The sequence below is a fragment of the Lygodium microphyllum genome, chromosome 19 (assembly GCF_053477565.2).
Source record: "Lygodium microphyllum isolate KBCC chromosome 19, Lygodium_microphyllum_v1.1.10, whole genome shotgun sequence".
NCBI lineage: Eukaryota > Viridiplantae > Streptophyta > Polypodiopsida > Schizaeales > Lygodiaceae > Lygodium > Lygodium microphyllum.
This window is the reverse complement of record NC_141153.1, coordinates 16,159,568-16,180,544: the sequence shown is the minus strand read 5'-3', so window position 1 is coordinate 16,180,544 and position 20,977 is coordinate 16,159,568.

Sequence of the window (20,977 nt, the reverse complement as noted above, 5' to 3'; positions counted from 1 at the left end):
ATGGGAGAGAAGGAGTAAGGCACAGGGGTGGTGTTTGTGTGTTGGTAGAAGCAAACACAAACGGCTTGCATTGGTTTGATGCGGCTGCTAGTGAGGACGGAAGTGGCCGTTGTTTTGTTGAAGGAGGGGGCGAGAGGGAACGACCGCCATAGCCAAGGAGGAGGAAGTGGAAGAGCAGCAACAATGATAAGACCCTGGGAGGGTTAGATAGAGTAGGTGGAAGGGGCAAAATAGAAGAAGCACGTGGGGGTGGATGGTGGGACTGATCGAGCAGACTAACCTGCAGGCCGTGGATGGAGAGGTGCAGGGAAGATTAGCGGGCTGAATGCGGGTTTAGGAGTGGCTGCTAGAAGTGGACGAGTACAGGGAGGATGCGAAAGTTGGAGTGGAGGGAAGATGAGGGAAAATAGACGGAGGACAGGGAGGGATCGAGGCATGGATGACTTGTGGTCGAGGGAGTAGGATTGGGGGGAAAGACCAAGGCCAGCAGCATGCACGATAGTAGCATGAAGCCCGTTGAATAGCCTCCTCAATCCTCTCTTTCATTCTCCTCTAGCATCTCAGCAAGACTATCTTCATCCCTTGCTCTTTCCCTTGAAATGCAGCAAAGAAAAATTGTATTCCATGGCAAAAATACACATGCAAATCCTTTCTTCTTGCAAGTACCATGACCACCTCATTCCCGGCGAGTGCACCAAATGAAGAGCACCCTGCCACGACACAAATCGAACCACGAACCGGCTAGGTAGAGGTTGCAAATACATTGCTGGCCATGAAATCCTGCAAGAAAACTATCCTTCTTCTCATCAAGAATCCATATCCTCAAGACACACAAGAGGAAGGCACACAAGAAATTGGACAATTCTTCCATCCTCACCCTCTTCCTCTTCCTCAATCTCCATTAGATTTGGCAAAGAAGCACAAGAGAGGAAAGCAAGAACAAGAAGGCAAGTGTTGTGCCAAAATGAGGGAGAGAGAGGAATGAAGCGTGAGAGGAGAAGATAAAGAAAGGAAGAGAGAGGTTGTAACCACCTCAACCTCCCACCTCCCCAAATCACCCGACAAGCCTCCTCCTTTTCCTTTCTTGATATTATAAAATCAAGTTGCATACATTGGCTAAGGTCTAAAGACCTTTCAGTTTTTGGAATGAGACAAAATGATTTTTGACCTTTCCTTTTCCTTTCAACATTTTTTTAAATGTGAGCCTTTTGGACTAGACATTTTACATTGCTTCATATTTGATTTTTGACAAAGGGGTACATTTGCAAAGTATCAATTTACAAAAAGTTGTTTCCATGTGAGCATATTTTTGTGCCTATTTTTGCACTGATTTCCCGGTTATCGTTCCTCCCACGCTTAAGTGTGAAGCGTCCCTGCGAACAAACTTGAAGAAGAACCACGATCAGCCCTTTGAAAAACTTCATCTTCAATCTTCGGTCTTCATTTTCTTCTTGGATCTTTGAATTGCCTTGGGATAGGAAAAATGAAATAATCACACAAAAATACACACACAACTAGGACGTTGAGCCTAGGTCACAAAGCACATCAAACAAGAATCAAAAGATAGGGCTCCTCAATAATTTATGGACAAGAGCAACATCACACTCAAGTTAGGTTGAAAGACAATCACACTGTGAAGCACAATAATAAACCCAAAAATATATAAAAATGAAGTGCATCCCTTGCAAAGGATAGGGTATTGAAGTTCTCCCACCTGATAAAATGTGTTTCAAAAAAAAGGAAAGGGAAGAGGCTTTATTAAAGATAAGACAAAAAGAAAAAAAAATGATCTTGTGTGCTTGAAGGAGAATGATCTTGATGAAAGGGCATGTTAAACATAAAGATGATGCATGTGAATGAGCCTTAGAGAATTTTTTTAAAAAATAACTAAAGGTTAAAAATGGTTGGTTCATGGTATTCAGGTTCTAAAGAATTAAAAAGAGAGAATTGCAGAATGGGATAATGCCACCGTTGATGCCACGTATAGGATGAGGAGGCGTGTGGACTAGATGGGACATTGCCGGTGCTTGTCGTCGTTGCTACAGATCTTGCAATAGGCGTAGAGAGGCTAAATGATGGGAGAGAATGAGTAAGGCACAGGGGTGGTGTTTGTGTGTTGGTAGAAGCAAACACAAACGGCTTGCATTGGTTTGATGCGGCTGCTAGTGAGGACGGAAGTGGCCGTTGTTTTGTTGAAGGAGGGGGCGAGAGGGAACGACCGCCATAGCCAAGGAGGAGGAAGTGGAAGAGCAGCAACAATGATAAGACCCTGGGAGGGTTAGATAGAGTAGGTGGAAGGGGCAAAATAGAAGAAGCACGTGGGGGTGGATGGTGGGACTGATCGAGCAGACTAACCTACAGGCCGTGGATGGAGAGGCGCAGGGAAGATTAGCGGGCTGAATGCGGGTTTAGGAGTGGCTGCTAGAAGTGGACGAGTACAGGGAGGATGCGAAAGTTGGAGTGGAGGGAAGATGAGGGAAAATAGACGGAGGACAGGGAGGGATCGAGGCATGGATGACTTGTGGTCGAGGGAGTAGGATCGGGGGGAAAGACCAAGGCCAGCAGCATGCACGATAGTAGCATGAAGCCCGTTGAATAGCCTCCTCAATCCTCTCTTTCATTCTCCTCTAGCATCTCAGCAAGACTATCTTCATCCCTTGCTCTTTCCCTTGAAATGCAGCAAAGAAAAATTGTATTCCATGGCAAAAATACACATGCAAATCCTTTCTTCTTGCAAGTACCATGACCACCTCATTCCCGGGGAGTGCACCAAATGAAGAGCACCCTGCCACGACACAAATCGAACCACGAACCGGCTAGGTAGAGGTTGCAAATACATTGCTGGCCATGAAATCCTGCAAGAAAACTATCCTTCTTCTCATCAAGAATCCATATCCTCAAGACACACAAGAGGAAGGCACACAAGAAATTGGACAATTCTTCCATCCTCACCCTCTTCCTCTTCCTCAATCTCCATTAGATTTGGCAAAGAAGCACAAGAGAGGAAAGCAAGAACAAGAAGGCAAGTGTTGTGCCAAAATGAGGGAGAGAGAGGAATGAAGCGTGAGAGGAGAAGATAAAGAAAGGAAGAGAGAGGTTGTAACCACCTCAACCTCCCACCTCCCCAAATCACCCGACAAGCCTCCTCCTTTTCCTTTCTTGATATTATAAAATCAAGTTGCATACATTGGCTAAGGTCTAAAGACCTTTCAGTTTTTGGAATGAGACAAAATGATTTTTGACCTTTCCTTTTCCTTTCAACATTTTTTTAAATGTGAGCCTTTTGGACTAGACATTTTACATTGCTTCATATTTGATTTTTGACAAAGGGGTACATTTGCAAAGTATCAATTTACAAAAAGTTGTTTCCATGTGAGCATATTTTTGTGCCTATTTTTGCACTGATTTCCCGGTTATCGTTCCTCCCACGCTTAAGTGTGAAGCGTCCCTGCGAACAAACTTGAAGAAGAACCACGATCAGCTCTTTGAAAAACTTCATCTTCAATCTTCGGTCTTCATTTTCTTCTTGGATCTTTGAATTGCCTTGGGATAGGAAAAATGAAATAATCACACAAAAATACACACACAACTAGGACGTTGAGCCTAGGTCACAAAGCACATCAAACAAGAATCAAAAGATAGGGCTCCTCAATAATTTATGGACAAGAGCAACATCACACTCAAGTTAGGTTGAAAGACAATCACACTGTGAAGCACAATAATAAACCCAAAAATATATAAAAATGAAGTGCATCCCTTGCAAAGGATAGGGTATTGAAGTTCTCCCACCTGATAAAATGTGTTTCAAAAAAAAGGAAAGGGAAGAGGCTTTATTAAAGATAAGACAAAAAGAAAAAAAAATGATCTTGTGTGCTTGAAGGAGAATGATCTTGATGAAAGGGCATGTTAAACATAAAGATGATGCATGTGAATGAGCCTTAGAGAATTTTTTTTAAAAATAACTAAAGGTTAAAAATGGTTGGTTCATGGTATTCAGGTTCTAAAGAATTAAAAAGAGAGAATTGCAGAATGGGATAATGCCACCGTTGATGCCACGTATAGGATGAGGAGGCGTGTGGACTAGATGGGACATTGCCGGTGCTTGTCGTCGTTGCTACAGATCTTGCAATAGGCGTAGAGAGGCTAAATGATGGGAGAGAATGAGTAAGGCACAGGGGTGGTGTTTGTGTGTTGGTAGAAGCAAACACAAACGGCTTGCATTGGTTTGATGCGGCTGCTAGTGAGGACGGAAGTGGCCGTTGTTTTGTTGAAGGAGGGGGCGAGAGGGAACGACCGCCATAGCCAAGGAGGAGGAAGTGGAAGAGCAGCAACAATGATAAGACCCTGGGAGGGTTAGATAGAGTAGGTGGAAGGGGCAAAATAGAAGAAGCACGTGGGGGTGGATGGTGGGACTGATCGAGCAGACTAACCTGCAGGCCGTGGATGGAGAGGCGCAGGGAAGATTAGCGGGCTGAATGCGGGTTTAGGAGTGGCTGCTAGAAGTGGACGAGTACAGGGAGGATGCGAAAGTTGGAGTGGAGGGAAGATGAGGGAAAATAGACGGAGGACAGGGAGGGATCGAGGCATGGATGACTTGTGGTCGAGGGAGTAGGATCGGGGGGAAAGACCAAGGCCAGCAGCATGCACGATAGTAGCATGAAGCCCGTTGAATAGCCTCCTCAATCCTCTCTTTCATTCTCCTCTAGCATCTCAGCAAGACTATCTTCATCCCTTGCTCTTTCCCTTGAAATGCAGCAAAGAAAAATTGTATTCCATGGCAAAAATACACATGCAAATCCTTTCTTCTTGCAAGTACCATGACCACCTCATTCCCGGCCAGTGCACCAAATGAAGAGCACCCTGCCACGACACAAATCGAACCACGAACCGGCTAGGTAGAGGTTGCAAATACATTGCTGGCCATGAAATCCTGCAAGAAAACTATCCTTCTTCTCATCAAGAATCCATATCCTCAAGACACACAAGAGGAAGGCACACAAGAAATTGGACAATTCTTCCATCCTCACCCTCTTCCTCTTCCTCAATCTCCATTAGATTTGGCAAAGAAGCACAAGAGAGGAAAGCAAGAACAAGAAGGCAAGTGTTGTGCCAAAATGAGGGAGAGAGAGGAATGAAGCGTGAGAGGAGAAGATAAAGAAAGGAAGAGAGAGGTTGTAACCACCTCAACCTCCCACCTCCCCAAATCACCCGACAAGCCTCCTCCTTTTCCTTTCTTGATATTATAAAATCAAGTTGCATACATTGGCTAAGGTCTAAAGACCTTTCAGTTTTTGGAATGAGACAAAAGGATTTTTGACCTTTCCTTTTCCTTTCAACATTTTTTTTAATGTGAGCCTTTTGGACTAGACATTTTACATTGCTTCATATTTGATTTTTGACAAAGGGGTACATTTGCAAAGTATCAATTTACAAAAAGTTGTTTCCATGTGAGCATATTTTTGTGCCTATTTTTGCACTGATTTCCCGGTTATCGTTCCTCCCACGCTTAAGTGTGAAGCGTCCCTGCGAACAAACTTGAAGAAGAACCACGATCAGCTCTTTGAAAAACTTCATCTTCAATCTTCGGTCTTCATTTTCTTCTTGGATCTTTGAATTGCCTTGGGATAGGAAAAATGAAATAATCACACAAAAATACACACACAACTAGGACGTTGAGCCTAGGTCACAAAGCACATCAAACAAGAATCAAAAGATAGGGCTCCTCAATAATTTATGGACAAGAGCAACATCACACTCAAGTTAGGTTGAAAGACAATCACACTGTGAAGCACAATAATAAACCCAAAAATATATAAAAATGAAGTGCATCCCTTGCAAAGGATAGGGTATTGAAGTTCTCCCACCTGATAAAATGTGTTTCAAAAAAAAGGAAAGGGAAGAGGCTTTATTAAAGATAAGACAAAAAGAAAAAAAAATGATCTTGTGTGCTTGAAGGAGAATGATCTTGATGAAAGGGCATGTTAAACATAAAGATGATGCATGTGAATGAGCCTTAGAGAATTTTTTTTAAAAATAACTAAAGGTTAAAAATGGTTGGTTCATGGTATTCAGGTTCTAAAGAATTAAAAAGAGAGAATTGCAGAATGGGATAATGCCACCGTTGATGCCACGTATAGGATGAGGAGGCGTGTGGACTAGATGGGACATTGCCGGTGCTTGTCGTCGTTGCTACAGATCTTGCAATAGGCGTAGAGAGGCTAAATGATGGGAGAGAATGAGTAAGGCACAGGGGTGGTGTTTGTGTGTTGGTAGAAGCAAACACAAACGGCTTGCATTGGTTTGATGCGGCTGCTAGTGAGGACGGAAGTGGCCGTTGTTTTGTTGAAGGAGGGGGCGAGAGGGAACGACCGCCATAGCCAAGGAGGAGGAAGTGGAAGAGCAGCAACAATGATAAGACCCTGGGAGGGTTAGATAGAGTAGGTGGAAGGGGCAAAATAGAAGAAGCACGTGGGGGTGGATGGTGGGACTGATCGAGCAGACTAACCTGCAGGCCGTGGATGGAGAGGTACAGGGAAGATTAGCGGGCTGAATGCGGGTTTAGGAGTGGCTGCTAGAAGTGGACGAGTACAGGGAGGATGCGAAAGTTGGAGTGGAGGGAAGATGAGGGAAAATAGACGGAGGACAGGGAGGGATCGAGGCATGGATGACTTGTGGTCGAGGGAGTAGGATCGGGGCAAAAGACCAAGGCCAGCAGCATGCACGATAGTAGCATGAAGCCCGTTGAATAGCCTCCTCAATCCTCTCTTTCATTCTCCTCTAGCATCTCAGCAAGACTATCTTCATCCCTTGCTCTTTCCCTTGAAATGCAGCAAAGAAAAATTGTATTCCATGGCAAAAATACACCTGCAAATCCTTTCTTCTTGCAAGTACCATGACCACCTCATTCCCGGCCAGTGCACCTAATGAAGAGCACCCTGCCACGACACAAATCGAACCACGAACCGGCTAGGTAGAGGCTGCAAATACATTGCTGGCCATGAAAACCTGCAAGAAAACTCTCCTTCTTCTCATCAAGAATCCATATCCTCAAGACACACAAGAGGAAGGCACACAAGAAATTGGACAATTCTTCCATCCTCACCCTCTTCCTCTTCCTCAATCTCCATTAGATTTGGCAAAGAAGCACAAGAGAGGAAAGCAAGAACAAGAAGGCAAGTGTTGTGCCAAAATGAGGGAGAGAGAGGAATGAAGCGTGAGAGGAGAAGATAAAGAAAGGAAGAGAGAGGTTGTAACCACCTCAACCTCCTACCTCCCCAAATCACCCGACAAGCCTCCTCCTTTTCCTTTCTTGATATTATAAAATCAAGTTGCATACATTGGCTAAGGTCTAAAGACCTTTCAGTTTTTGGAATGAGACAAAAGGATTTTTGACCTTTCCTTTTCCTTTCAACATTTTTTTTAATGTGAGCCTTTTGGACTAGACATTTTACATTGCTTCATATTTGATTTTTGACAAAGGGGTACATTTGCAAAGTATCAATTTACAAAAAGTTGTTTCCATGTGAGCATATTTTTGTGCCTATTTTTGCACTGATTTCCCAGTTATCGTTCCTCCCACGCTTAAGTGTGAAGCGTCCCCGCGAGCAAACTTGAAGAAGAACCATGATCAGCTCTTTGAAAAACTTCATCTTCAATGTTCGGTCTTCATTTTCTTCTTGGATCTTTGAATTGCCTTGGGATAGGAAAAAGGAAATAATCACACAAAAATACACACACAACTAGGACGTTGAGCCTAGGTCACAAAGCACATCAAACAAGAATCAAAAGATAGGGTTCTTCAATAATTTATGGACAAGAGCAACATCACACTCAAGTTAGGTTGAAAGTCAATCACACTGTGAAGCACAATAATAAACCCAAAAATATATAAAAATGAAGTGCATCCCTTGCAAAGGATAGGGTATTGAAGTTCTCCCACCCGATAAAATGTGTTTCAAAAAAAAGGAAAGGGAAGAGGCTTTATTAAAGATAAGACAAAAAGAACAAAAAATGATCTTGTGTGCTTGAAGGAGAATGATCTTGATGAAAGGGCATGTTACACATAAAGATGATGCATGTGAATGAGCCTTAGAGAATTTTTTTTTAAAATAACTAAAGGTTAAAAATGGTTGGTTCATGGTATTCAGGTTCTGAAGAATTAAAAAGAGAGAATTGCAGAATGGGATAATGCCACCGTTGATGCCACGTATAGGGTGAGGAGGCGTGTGGACTAGATGGGACATTGCCGGTGCTTGTCGTCGTTGCTACGGATCTTGAAGTAGGCGTAGAGAGGCTGAATGATGGGAGAGAACGAGTAAGGCACAGGGGTGGTGTTTGTGTGTTGGTAGAAGCAAACACAAACGGCTTGCATTGGTTTGATGCGGCTGCTAGTGAGGATGGAAGTGGCCGTTGTTTCGTTGAAGGAGGGGGCGAGAGGGAACGACCGCCATAGCCAAGGAAGCACGCGGGGGTGGATGGTGGGATTGATCGAGCAGACTAACCTGCAGGCCGTGGATGGAGAGGTGCAGGGAAGATTAGTGGGCTGAATGCGGGTTTAGGAGTGGCTGCTAGAAGTGGACGAGTACAGGGAGGATGCGAAAGTTGGAGTGGAGGGAAGATGAGGGAAAATAGACGGAGGACAGGGAGGGATCGAGGCATGGATGACTTGTGGTCGAGGGAGTAGGATCGGGGGGAAAGACCAAGTCCAGCAGCATGCACGATAGTAGCATGAAGCCCATTGAATAGCCTCCTCAATCCTCTCTTTCATTCTCCTCTAGCATCTCAGCAAGACTATCTTCATCCCTTGCTCTTTCCCTTGAAATGCATCAAAGAAAAATTGTATTCCATGGCAAAAATACACATGCAAATCCATTCTTCTTGCAAGTACCATGACCACCTCATTCCCGGCCAGTGCACCAAATGAAGAGCACCCTGCTACGACACAAATCGAACCACGAACCGGCTAGGTAGAGGCTGCAAATACATTGCTGGCCATGAAAACCTGCAAGAAAACTCTCCTTCTTCTCATCAAGAATCCATATCCTCAAGACACACAAGAGGAAGGCACACAAGAAATTGGACAATTTTTCCATCCTCGCCCTCTTCCTCTTCCTCAATCTCCATTAGATTTGGCAAAGAAGCACAAGAGAGGAAAGCAAGAACAAGAAGGCAAGTGTTGTGCCAAAATGAGGGAGAGAGAGGAATGAAGCGTGAGAGGAGAAGATGAAGAAAGGAAGAGAGAGGTTGTAACCACCTCAACCTCCTACCTCCCCAAATCACCCGATAAGCCTCCTCCTTTTCCTTTCTTGATATTATAAAATCAAGTTTCATACATTGGCTAAGGTCTAAAGACCTTTCAATTTTTGGAATGAGACAAAAGGATTTTTGACCTTTCCTTTTCCTTTCAACATTTTTTTAAATGTGAGCCTTTTGGACTAGACATTTTACATTGCTTCATATTTGTTTTTTGACAAAGGGGTACATTTGCCAAGTATCAATTTACAAAAAGTTGTTTCCATGTGAGCATATTTTTGTGCCTATTTTTGCACTGATTTCCCGGTTATCACATCTCCAACTTTCGAGATGTACCAGGTGTATGCAAACATTTCAGCTATGATGGCAAATTCCATCATGCGAGATAAGGTTTCATGTGGATACACCTTCATGGTTCTATGTAAATGAGGGAGTAGGCTAGCTTCAAAATTCATTTTCTTCTCTTCATCGCTGATCTCCATGGAAGGAGTAACTTTGAGAAGAGTATATCCACATTACTAGTGACCTTCTCATGCTCTTTCTGGCCTGGCTAATCCCACTCCTTCTTGATATCATTCTCAAATTCAAGAGGCAAGAACTGAGTATAAAACTTCTTCTTTAACTTTTTACAAGTCATGGCTTCCCTTCTCTCCAAAATGAGAGTCAACCACCAATTGTTAGCGGTATCTTTGAAGTGCATGCCTACATGCTTGAGCTTGGACTTTTTTGAGAAATTACCATAAGGAAAAGCAACTTCAAATTTTGGTAGCTCCATGATCTGAGATGTGCTTACAAGCAAGCTCCATCTCCAAGCTCGAGGCCTCAAGCTCCATAGCCATACACTGAGAAAGGGAAAAAAAATAAGAAGAAGATGAAGAGCTTCTCCATAGTGTCTCACTTGCTCTCACACACACTCTCCCTCTCTCATATAGAAGAATGAAGGAAGAGTAAAAAGCAAGAAGAGAGAAAGTTTGGCCAAACACCAAGAATAAGCTTCTTCATTCACTTTTTGACTTTTATGCATGCCCTATCTCCTCCTTGGGCAACCACCCCCTTTTTGGTCCCAGTCTCTATCCCATGGCATTTTGTCCATTCCTCCGCTCTTTTTTCTTCTTCTTCATGTTAGAATTGGCCTTAACTCGTGCCTCATTCTTTAAAATTTTCACAAAGAGAGCCCAACACTTTCTTACAAAATAAATTACAATGCACCTAGTGCTCTTTTTGTAGAAATATTAAGGTGCGCTTATTCTTGTGCACCTCCCTCTTATATTTAGACGTTTTACTATGCTTTGTGTCTTCGAATTTTCCTTAGTGCATATTTTTCCTCTATCTTTCTCTTACTTTGGGACTATCTTCCGCTTCCAATTTTTTGGATTTTTTGTCTTGGTTTTCCGAGGGTTAACAAATGTAAGTAAAGACAAAGGGAACTTGGAAGAAGTGTCAAATGGTAATGATGCATCTACTATCCATTTGGGTTTTGATGGAGATTCTAGTGGTTCAAAGAGTTTGGATGATGAGCTTGATATTTCTTTAGCCAACACACCATGTGTATAAAGGGAACATGGTAATGTAAAGGCTTCACCACTAAGTGATCCAGTGGTATCCAAAGCTAGTAGGGTCAAATACTCTGTGTAAAAAATTGGTTTTGAAGGTTGTGAAGCTCAGTATTATGCTTATATGATAAAGGTGATTGAGGATATTGAACCCATTTATTTTGAGGATATTGTTGGTCATGCTCATTGAGATGTAGCAATCGATGAGGAGATGGCTACATTAGAGGCCAACAAGACTTGGGATCTAGTATCATTGCCTAAGGGAAAGAAAGCTATTAGATGTAAATGGGTCTTTAAGAAAAAATATAATATAGATGGTTTTATTAGCAAGTATAAGGCTAGGTTGGTTGCAAAAGGCTATGCTCAAATATATGGCATAGATTATGAAGAGACATTCAGTTGAGTTGCTAGGATAGCAATTGTTAGATGTGTGATTGCTTTGGCAGCAGTAGAAAAAGGTTGAAGTTTATAGAAAATGGATGTAAAGAATTCCTTCTTGCATAGTGAATTGCAAGAAGAGGTGTATATGGAGCAGAAAACATGCTATTAGGATTTAGAGCATCCCACATATGTATATAAAGCACTCTATGGGCTAAAGGAAGCACTTGGAGCATGTAAAAACAAGATTGGACAGTATCTTGTGAACATTGGCATGTATGTTTATGATCTTAATCACTCACTTTATGTGATAATGGTAGATGACAATAGGTTTGGTCATCATAGTCATCTATGTGGATGACTTGATTATTTTAGGTGTGACAATGGGATTACTGAAGTCAAGGACCTTTTGAAGAAGAAGTTTGAGATGAAGGATTTGGATGAGCTAAGGTATTTTCTTGGTATTGAGATGATCAAATATGATGATGGTCCATGGCTATCCCAAAGGAAATATGGCTTGGATATGTTGTCCAAGTATGGTATGATAGTGTGTAAGTACCTCTTTTAGCCATTGGAGCAAAATGTGAAGTTGAGTGCTGATGCTAGAGATGAGTTAGAAGACCCTACTATGTTTAGGACGATAGTAGGGAGTCTGATTTAGATGACTATCACAAGACCATACTTGAGTTATATTGTTAGCCTTGCCAATCTAATAATGCAAATGCCTAGGAAGCCTCATTTGGATGTAGTTAGATGGATATTAAGGTATTGAAGTCTACTTTTCATTATGGACTTTTTTATGAGGCACGTAAGGATATATAGGTGTTTGGATATAGAGATGAAGATTGGGTTGGTAGCATGTTGATAAAAGATCTACCAATGGATTCATATTTTCCTAAGTAGTGTAGCAATTAAGTGGAGTAGTAAAAAGCAACCTACATGCTTTATTGAGTATAGAGGCTAAGTACAAAGATGTTGCTATGGCAACATGTGAGGTGATATGGCTACAAAAGTTATTGGGTGATTTGGATGTGTAGAAAAATGGTCTAGTTGTCATTCATTATGACAACATGAGCAACATACAGTTAGTCAGGAACCTAGTGTTCTATGCTAGGATAAAATACATTGAGATGCATTATCATTTTGTGAGAGAGAAGGTACTTGTAAGAGAGATTGACTCGGTATATGTCAACACATAGGATCAAATAGCTGACATTTTCAAAAAGATATTGGATGCAAAGAATCTTTAAAAATTTCAAAACTTACTAAGAGTTGTAGAGACATAGTTGAGCTTGAGGGATAGTGTTGAGATGGCAAACTCAACACATGTAGAGATCAATGATGAACAATCTAGTTAGATGGTTTCACATGTCTACACTTAGCATGTCAGTGGTCATTATCATCCTCACATTTGAATAAATGAACTAAGATGCACATATTTGGAGCATGTGGTGGGTTTCATAGCACTATTGATGTCAGATTTTATCTTGGACTTACATGCTCCTGACAACTCCAAGCTACCAATCAATCATTCACCACTAGATAGTGGCGGCAATGGCATGCTGCAATCTATGGCTTTCTACTACATACAATGAATTATAAAAAAAGATATTTTGAGTTGTAAGTTGGCTTGCAAAGTTATTATCATAGATCAAAGAACTTATGTCTTCATGCCAAACATGTATCTTGCCGCTCAAACATTCCACATTCTGCCATTCATACAAAGTTGATGGATATAGAGTTGTCAGTAAAACAAGATTGAATTAGAACACTGAAAAGATTTTTAAAAACAACTCTGATGCATAAGAATAAACAATGATAAAATTTAAAAACTTACTGTTTTATTTATAATTTGCAATGTAGTTCTTGTCATGTATAGAGATTTGTTTGTGCGTATAAACATGTTGGATTAACACTTCTGTTATTGTACTTGTTCCATTGAACACTTTTCTGAACTCTTAAATTCTACCTTTCCAATGTTTTCTAGGGTTTGCAACATATTTATGCCTGACCTTGAAACTTCCTTGAGTACTTGGGTGCATCAAAATCCAATCCAACTTATAGTACTTGTCACAAATGCAATTACCGCCACTATTTTTCCTATTGAAGACCTCCAGTACAAGTATATTACTGATTTTTTCCTTCGTAAAGACATCTATGATAACCAAATAGAAAAGTTACCTATCATCATGTGTATAATTTGCAAATGTTCTCTCCAAATGAAATGAAATTTAAATGAAGCAATTTAAAAAAAAAACATTGTACTTGCAATTCTTTTCACAAAGAAGCCTAGAGATGTTGAACAAGAAGTTGACTTATAACAAGACCATTGTTCCTTCACTGACAAATTCCTAGAGTACAAAAACAAAAGAAATATCGAGTCAAATCATACATATAACTTACATAGGCTTTGTCCAAATGAGTTGAAACTTAACCATGGAGCAACAGAAAAAAGTGGCAATATATATGTGGCTCTGTTTGCAAAGAAGCCGAAAGATGTTGAAGAAGTTTAGTTTTTAAAAAATCATTGTTCTCCACCCTCAAAGACAAAACAAAGGAAAACTTAGTATGCATATAGCTTGCATAAATTTTGTCTAAACGAGATAAAATTTAACCGTGGCTCAGCAAAAAAACAAGACAACATACCTGTAACTTTGTTTACAAAGAAACAGTAAGATGTTGAAGAAGAAGTTGACTGTTCAAAATATAATTGTTCTTGACTGTAAGAGACTCCTAGAGTACCAAAACAAAAGAAATTACATGTCCGAGAATGCACATAACTTGTACATGTTTTGTCCAAACGAGATAAAACTCTACCATAGAACATCCATGGAAGAAAACAATATACCTGTAAAGTTTTGTGAAGAAAATCTTAGAGCTTTGGTAGAACAAGCTCTGATCTCATAAAGCGTGTGAAACTCACTCTGTATTTGTGTAGAGGAAATGAAATTTCATAGGGTTATAGATAGGGCAAGCAACAATGAGACTGTAAGATTTCTTCAGGAAAGAAGAAGTGAGGAAAGAGATATTATAAATTTTAGTTCCACCTAAGAAAGAGGGGGAATTTGAAAAGGGGAGAAATGAAAAGTCAAACATAAAAAAAGTAAGAAAATGAAAATTTGAGTCACAAACTTCGAGGAAGTGTCAGCATTGTATTCCCCATATTTCCCCTTATTTTATTGCCGAGGGAAGATTTGGGCCAAGATATGGCTAGAAGATTCATGTTACATGAATATGGAATCCCAACTCTCTCATTGGTTAGGCCTATATTTCTTTATTCACTCCTTAACGGGCAAAAAAGAGAGTCCATATTTCTCCTAATGTAGCACAATCATTCTGTATAATAACAATTTTGAGAATAAAAATGCCTTACTTTATCTAACAATGAAGTACAGAGTTTGTCAATAATTTAACATCCTTTTTCACTAGCATGGACTTGTTCTCGGAGATATAATAAGATAGTCCTCTTCCTCAAAAGTGCAAGAAACATTGACAACCGCTTGTCCATACACCTCGACCATCCTCTTATTATTAATAGAGCCAAGCAAAGAAATATTTATCTTGCAAACCTCCTCGATTTTTATGACCTCTTACATTTTTTTCTTTATGGATAAACTCCTATTGAAATGTGTTTCTTGTTGGGTATAGGTATGTCATATCCTCGATCTTTGGCCCTTTAGCTTTCCTAGATAATTTTGGGATAATGTTAAGGATCTCAAAGGCTTTTTGATCAGTGGTGGGTAAGGGCCTCAACAGCTTGTCAAACTTGTACTAATTCTATTGACCATACCAAAATCTTTGTTCATCAAGGTGATCCTATGAGCATGAGCAGTAGCAATGTAAGCATCATTCATAAAGTCGATTAAAAAATCTTTAGCTACCTCTCCTGAAGACAGAATCGATGCAAGCTTCTATTTCTTTGGAAGACCAGATTCAACCAAGACTATTGATAATCTATTAGAAATATCATTAACTTTGATAAAAGCTATCTTTGGAGTGACATGCTATGTAGCTCTCTAGACCTTCCTTAACTCACTTAAACACTTCTACATATACTAAAATCTAGACATTCTTTTTCTCCTTGGCTTGGAAGGCTCATGTCCTTGAGTAGAAGAGGGTCTAGGTTGATGGGTTGGCTAGACAAATGCTGTGGGGAGGTTGGAACCTTGGAAGTTGGAGGAGAGGACTATCTAGAAATATCATAGGGTTGGTCATTAACCACATGGACAAGAGAAGAAGACATAGTCTCTGCACTTGATTACTTTGATTGCATAGCAAGAGACTAGGAAAAACCAGGGGTAGGAGGTATCTCAAAAGCAATAGCCTTTGGAACCTCTAATGGCCTTGAATCTTATTCACTATCCTTCTTCTCGATATAAACTTTCCTTACTATCCTGCTTTGTCCTTGCCATCAATGCCTTGAAAATGACAAGAAGAGGAAACAAAAAATATTTAACTAAGGGTGTAGCATTGGATGATATGGCACGAGAGCAATAGTTGGGAACCTCTGTAGGAGGCATCTTTGTGCCATTTTGTGGATGATTGTACAACGTGAAAGCAACCAATATGACACAAAAGTAACAAATGTGAAGCTGTGTAGGAGGCCTCTTTGCGTTGTTTCACTAATGATTGACACATGCCAATATGGTGCGAAAGTAATTGATATAGCACAAAAGAAACAAATACAAAGCTACATAGGAGGCCTCTTCGCACCATTTCATTGATGATTGACAGAGGTTGATACATTGTGAAAGCAACAATTATGAAGCTGTGTAGGAGGCCTCTTCGCACCATTTCATGGATGATTGATAGAGCACATGCCGATACGATTCGAGAGCAATAGTTGGGAATCTCAGCACAATCAAAAAGCCTCTTCATAGTGTTTTGTGGATGAGTAATAGGGCTTAGATTGATACGGCATGAGAAGCCGATACAATGCAAGGTAAAATAGTTGGGAGGCTCTATAGGAGGCATGTTCATGCCATTTTGTGGATGACTCATAGAAGATAACTTGTGAAACCCAAAATAACTTTTGGCATTGCTGGATGACTAAAATGAGCCACGTAAGCTAGGGACCATCTTATATACTTAGTGTGGCCTATAATATGTGGCATTCTATCATTGGCTACGGTTTGCTATGATTGTCCACGTGGCAAGGCGCCTTGGTGATATATAAATACAAGTGACAAGGCCTTCATACACTTTTTCATTCAATATTGCACCTTAATTTTCCTACTCTTTTACAACTATTTTCAAGGATTCTTTCTTATTCTTTGTGCTTTTTCCTTTCTCTTATTATTTGAAGATAATATGAAGCAAGGAGTGTTGTTCATCATGTACACAAGTTAGTTTTCGCATCGTATGGACATTGCATGATACAAACTGAGGACACATTTTTTGTGTGGTCGGGTCCTCATTTTGATGCAACTCATATGTTAAAAAATCGAGATTCATAAATCTGATATTTTTCTTGGATTGACAAGAACCGTAGCCACCCTTCATGTAAGTTACAATGTGAACGAGACTTATGAGCTATATTAATCACTATTATTAATGCATATAGTTTGGATGATCCAAAAATATTAGATTTTGGGCAAATCTAGTATACTTTAGATATTTTATATATTATCCTAAAAAAAGATATGGAGATTTCTAAAACTAGAAGTTATTTAAAAGAAAAGGCAAGTGAGGTTTTAGTTAGTTTGGAGATTTTATAAAAAGAAAAAAAAGAGAGAGGATTTGCAAAATCGCGCACACTGCGATCACAGTCTACAAGTAGTAGACATCACTTCGAACAGAGAAAAGAAGAAGGAGTGAACTAAGAGCTTTCTAAGCAAGTGTCTTGGAGTTTTATCCCCCTTTCGGAGCCAATGAAACCATCAGATTTATTATCTGAGCATGTAATATCTCCGCACAATAAAAGTTAGTTGGTTGGTTCGAAAGTGGGTTAGTCAATTAATAAGTTAGTAAGATTACTAACTAAGGTAAAAGCTAACTAACATTAACTATTAATAATTTTTACTTAATTTAAAATATTTTATTTAGAAAAATCGAGAGTCATAAATTTGATATTTTTCTCGGATTGAAAAGGACCGTAGCCACCCACGTAACTTACAACGTGAACGAGACTTATGAGTTATATTAATCACTAGGTTAATGTGTATAGTTTGGATGGTCCAAAAATATTAGATTTTGGGCAAAACTAGTATATTTTAGATATTTTAGATATTATCCTAAAAAAAGATATGGAGATTTTTAGAACTAGATGTCATTTAAAAGAAAAGACAAGTGATATTTAGTTAGTTTGGAGATTTTATAAAAAGAAAAAAATAAAGAGAGGATTTGCAAAATTGCGCATGCCGCGATTGCAGTACACAGGCAGTGGACAGCACTTTGAACAGAGAAAAGAAGGAGTGAACTAAGAGCTTTCTAATCAAGTGTCTTGGAGTTTTACCTCCCCTTTCGGAGCCAATGGAACCATCATATTTGTTAGAAGTCAAGCTCTCCCATCTGTTCGTCTTTATGTATGACCGACATCTGTGACAGCTAGTGTGTAGTTGTCTGCATGTGACTACATTGAATAAGTCAGTTTAGCTAGTCGGTGACCTGACTAGAGTTAGTCAGTGAGTTAGTCAGTCTAGTTACACTTACACTAGGTTACTCTTTGTAGTGTGAGTATGACTCTAGTGTTGAATAAAATGAAAGAGAAGAAGAAGAACCCGATGGTTATCTGTTAGCTCTATCCCTATCTCTCTCTCCCCTCTTTCAACATGGTATCAGAGCGAGACTTGGTGGACTCCGTGAAGCTAGAGGAAGTGAAGAGGACCTCACTTAGTTTTTTCCCTGCATAAAACAAGCTGCCATTGTGGGCTGTAGGTGAGCATTTGTTCATTGCATACTCCAGGGTGAATATCAGTGCTTGTGCCTTGTTGGGAGCCTTGAGGAGGCCAAGAAGACCACATCAGAGTGTGTATCACTCACTACAATCATCATCATCTCCAAAAGTGTGCTGAAATTCAGGTTTGCAGGTAGCGTGAACTGAGCCTGTTTGCTATCATCATTTGTTGGGCTGCACTTCATCAAATGCTAGTGTCTTTGGTCATCAAATGCTTGGTTATGTCATGTATGAAGTGCTTTGAGATTGCAAGAAGAAAATGCTTGACTTTGAGCTCCAACATGAGCTGAGATCAAAGTGGGCAGATCTGAAAAAAAGGCCAGCACTGTTGTATACATAGCATACATGGTATATGCAACATATTGAAGAGCTTTCGAAGCTCTCTGACAAGCCCAGAAGCACTCTTGGAGCATAGGTATATGCTGGAGGTCATATGTACCTGTTGTGATCCACTCCAAGCTGATTTTGGTAACTGAAATACTTAGATGTGGAGCATTTTAGACAGGCTGAAAACTGTAATTTAACATGAATAGCAAGCATTTGTTCTTTACTGAAGCATAGTGTGACATTTGGTGACATTTGGTGACATCTATGAGATGTATGTACTGACATATGTATGTCAGAATGTTTATGGGTTGAGAAAAGAATTAAGTGCTATTGAATGCTGAAATTTTTGAAGCTGAAGCAAATGCAATCTCGTCTTTTTGCTGAATACAAATTTGCAAAAGTAATGTATGACTTTGCTCATTAGAGACAGACAGTCTATGGTCACTACATAGTCATGCATTGACCTTGTCATACTGGAGCAAATGTATGGTTTGGTTTGAAGACACTTTGAAGCAGTTTGAAGTTGGTTATGCTGGTTTTTGGTTGATTGCAACCTGCAAACAAAACTGTTGACACTTGCACTTGTTGATTATGCACTGTTTCGTGCTTCTATGCTCATGTCTGGAGTGACATATGTACTTGCAGTCATCTGAGAAGACTTGGGACATATATGACATGTGTGCATGTTGTTTTTGGCATTGAAAGTGTTGCTGTTAATCACAGTTGACAGGTTTAGACTGCACGTTTTTGGACCTTGGCAATGGATTTGCAGGAGTTCAATCTAAAGCAAGTACACAGCATATGTATTGACAGTTATTTCTACGAGCTGGACAACTTGATTGTGGACTATTTTGGGCTGATACTAGGCTGAAATTTACTGGTTTTTTACTGCAATTAATTGCAAAAAACTGTCATCAACTGTAGTGGACTGAACTTAGTCAAGTCGGACTTATTGACTTGCAGGGAGTCAGGCATTTGACATACAGTCAGTTGCATCATGGCTAATGCACGTGGGACTGATAATATCACGCAAATAGTTGGAGAAAAGCTAGACAACAAAAACTTTGCATTATGGAAATTCAGAATGAAAAATTTTCTGGTTGGCAGAGGATATTGGGACTTATGCACAGGAGATGAAGCAGCTCCTGAATTGCCTGAAGCAAATGCAACAAATGAATAGAAGAGAGCTCACGGGTTATGGACTGAAAGAGCATGTAAGGTACTGCATTGGTTTTCACTATGTATATCCGATGCTATGGCTATTCAAATCACTGGGGCTGTGAGTCTCCGAAGGATGCTTGGGATATACTAATGAGAAATTATGGAACCATGACACATGCACGAAAGATCCAATTGAAACAACAGTTCAATAATATGTCTAGAAATGGCAGGAGCATCCGGGTGTATACCACGGAGATCAAGACCATAGCTGATCAGTTAGCTACCATTGGTTCAAGGGTATCAGAAGATGATATGATTGCTGTTGCATTGAATGGTTTAGGGAAAGAATACAAAGCATTTGACACTTCCATCTCAGTTAGAGCAGATCCCCCTAACTGGGAAGAACTGGTTGCATTGTTGCTGCATGAGGAGGTCAAACTTGGCCTAAATATAGGTTCCAGTGCCTCTCAGAGTAGAGACACTGTGTTATACTCTAGCCAGCATGGCAGAGGAGGCACAGGCCGTGGTTCATATCGAGGTTGTGGCGACACTCGTAATGCCTATGGACAGCATCAGCAGCAAGGAAATTGGCATGGTGCTAATACACAGGGCCAACGAGGATCTGGTGGTTTTAGAGGTAGGGGGAGATCACCTCGAGGAAGAGGAGGTGAATCTAGATCTTGGGAGTCTTCTGATCAGTCCAACAGGGACAAAGATTGCCATTATTGTGGCAGGTATGGGCACATAGCGAAGGAATGTTACAAAAAGCAGAATGACATGAAGGCAAAAGGAAAACAGCATGGGCATTATGCATCCTCTAATGGTGGTCAGGATGATCAGGTTGATAGACACTTTGCCATGCAGCATGTGTCCAATTCTGTGTCAAGGCAGAACAGAGATGACAGGTGGTACATTGACTCTGGTGCGTTAAACCACATGACTCCGCATGGAGAGTGGTTTGATGAGATGGTTGTAGGTACACATGGTCATGTATGTACTAGGGATGACACCCAACATGACATAAAGCATAAAGGGATTGTTCCATTGATGATGCCTGATGGCAAGCAGAAAGGCCTGCATGATGTCTTACATGTACTGACCATAATGAAGAATTTTTTGTCTGTGGGTCAAATGGCATAACAGAATCTGCAAGTGAGGTTTAACAAGGATGGATGCTTCATTGAGGAGTATGGAAATGGCAGCAAGCTAATTGCCAAGGGCAGAAGGGATGGCAGGATGTTTACTTTGGAAGCGATCATTCCTGAACTTGAAGCAGCTATGTTTGCTCATGATGAGAGTGCCATCAGAGATGTAGAGATTTGGCACAAGAGAATTGGACATGTAAATGTACAGAAGTTGAAATCCATGCAGTAGAAGGCAGTCATACTTGGATTACCGAAATTCAAGTATA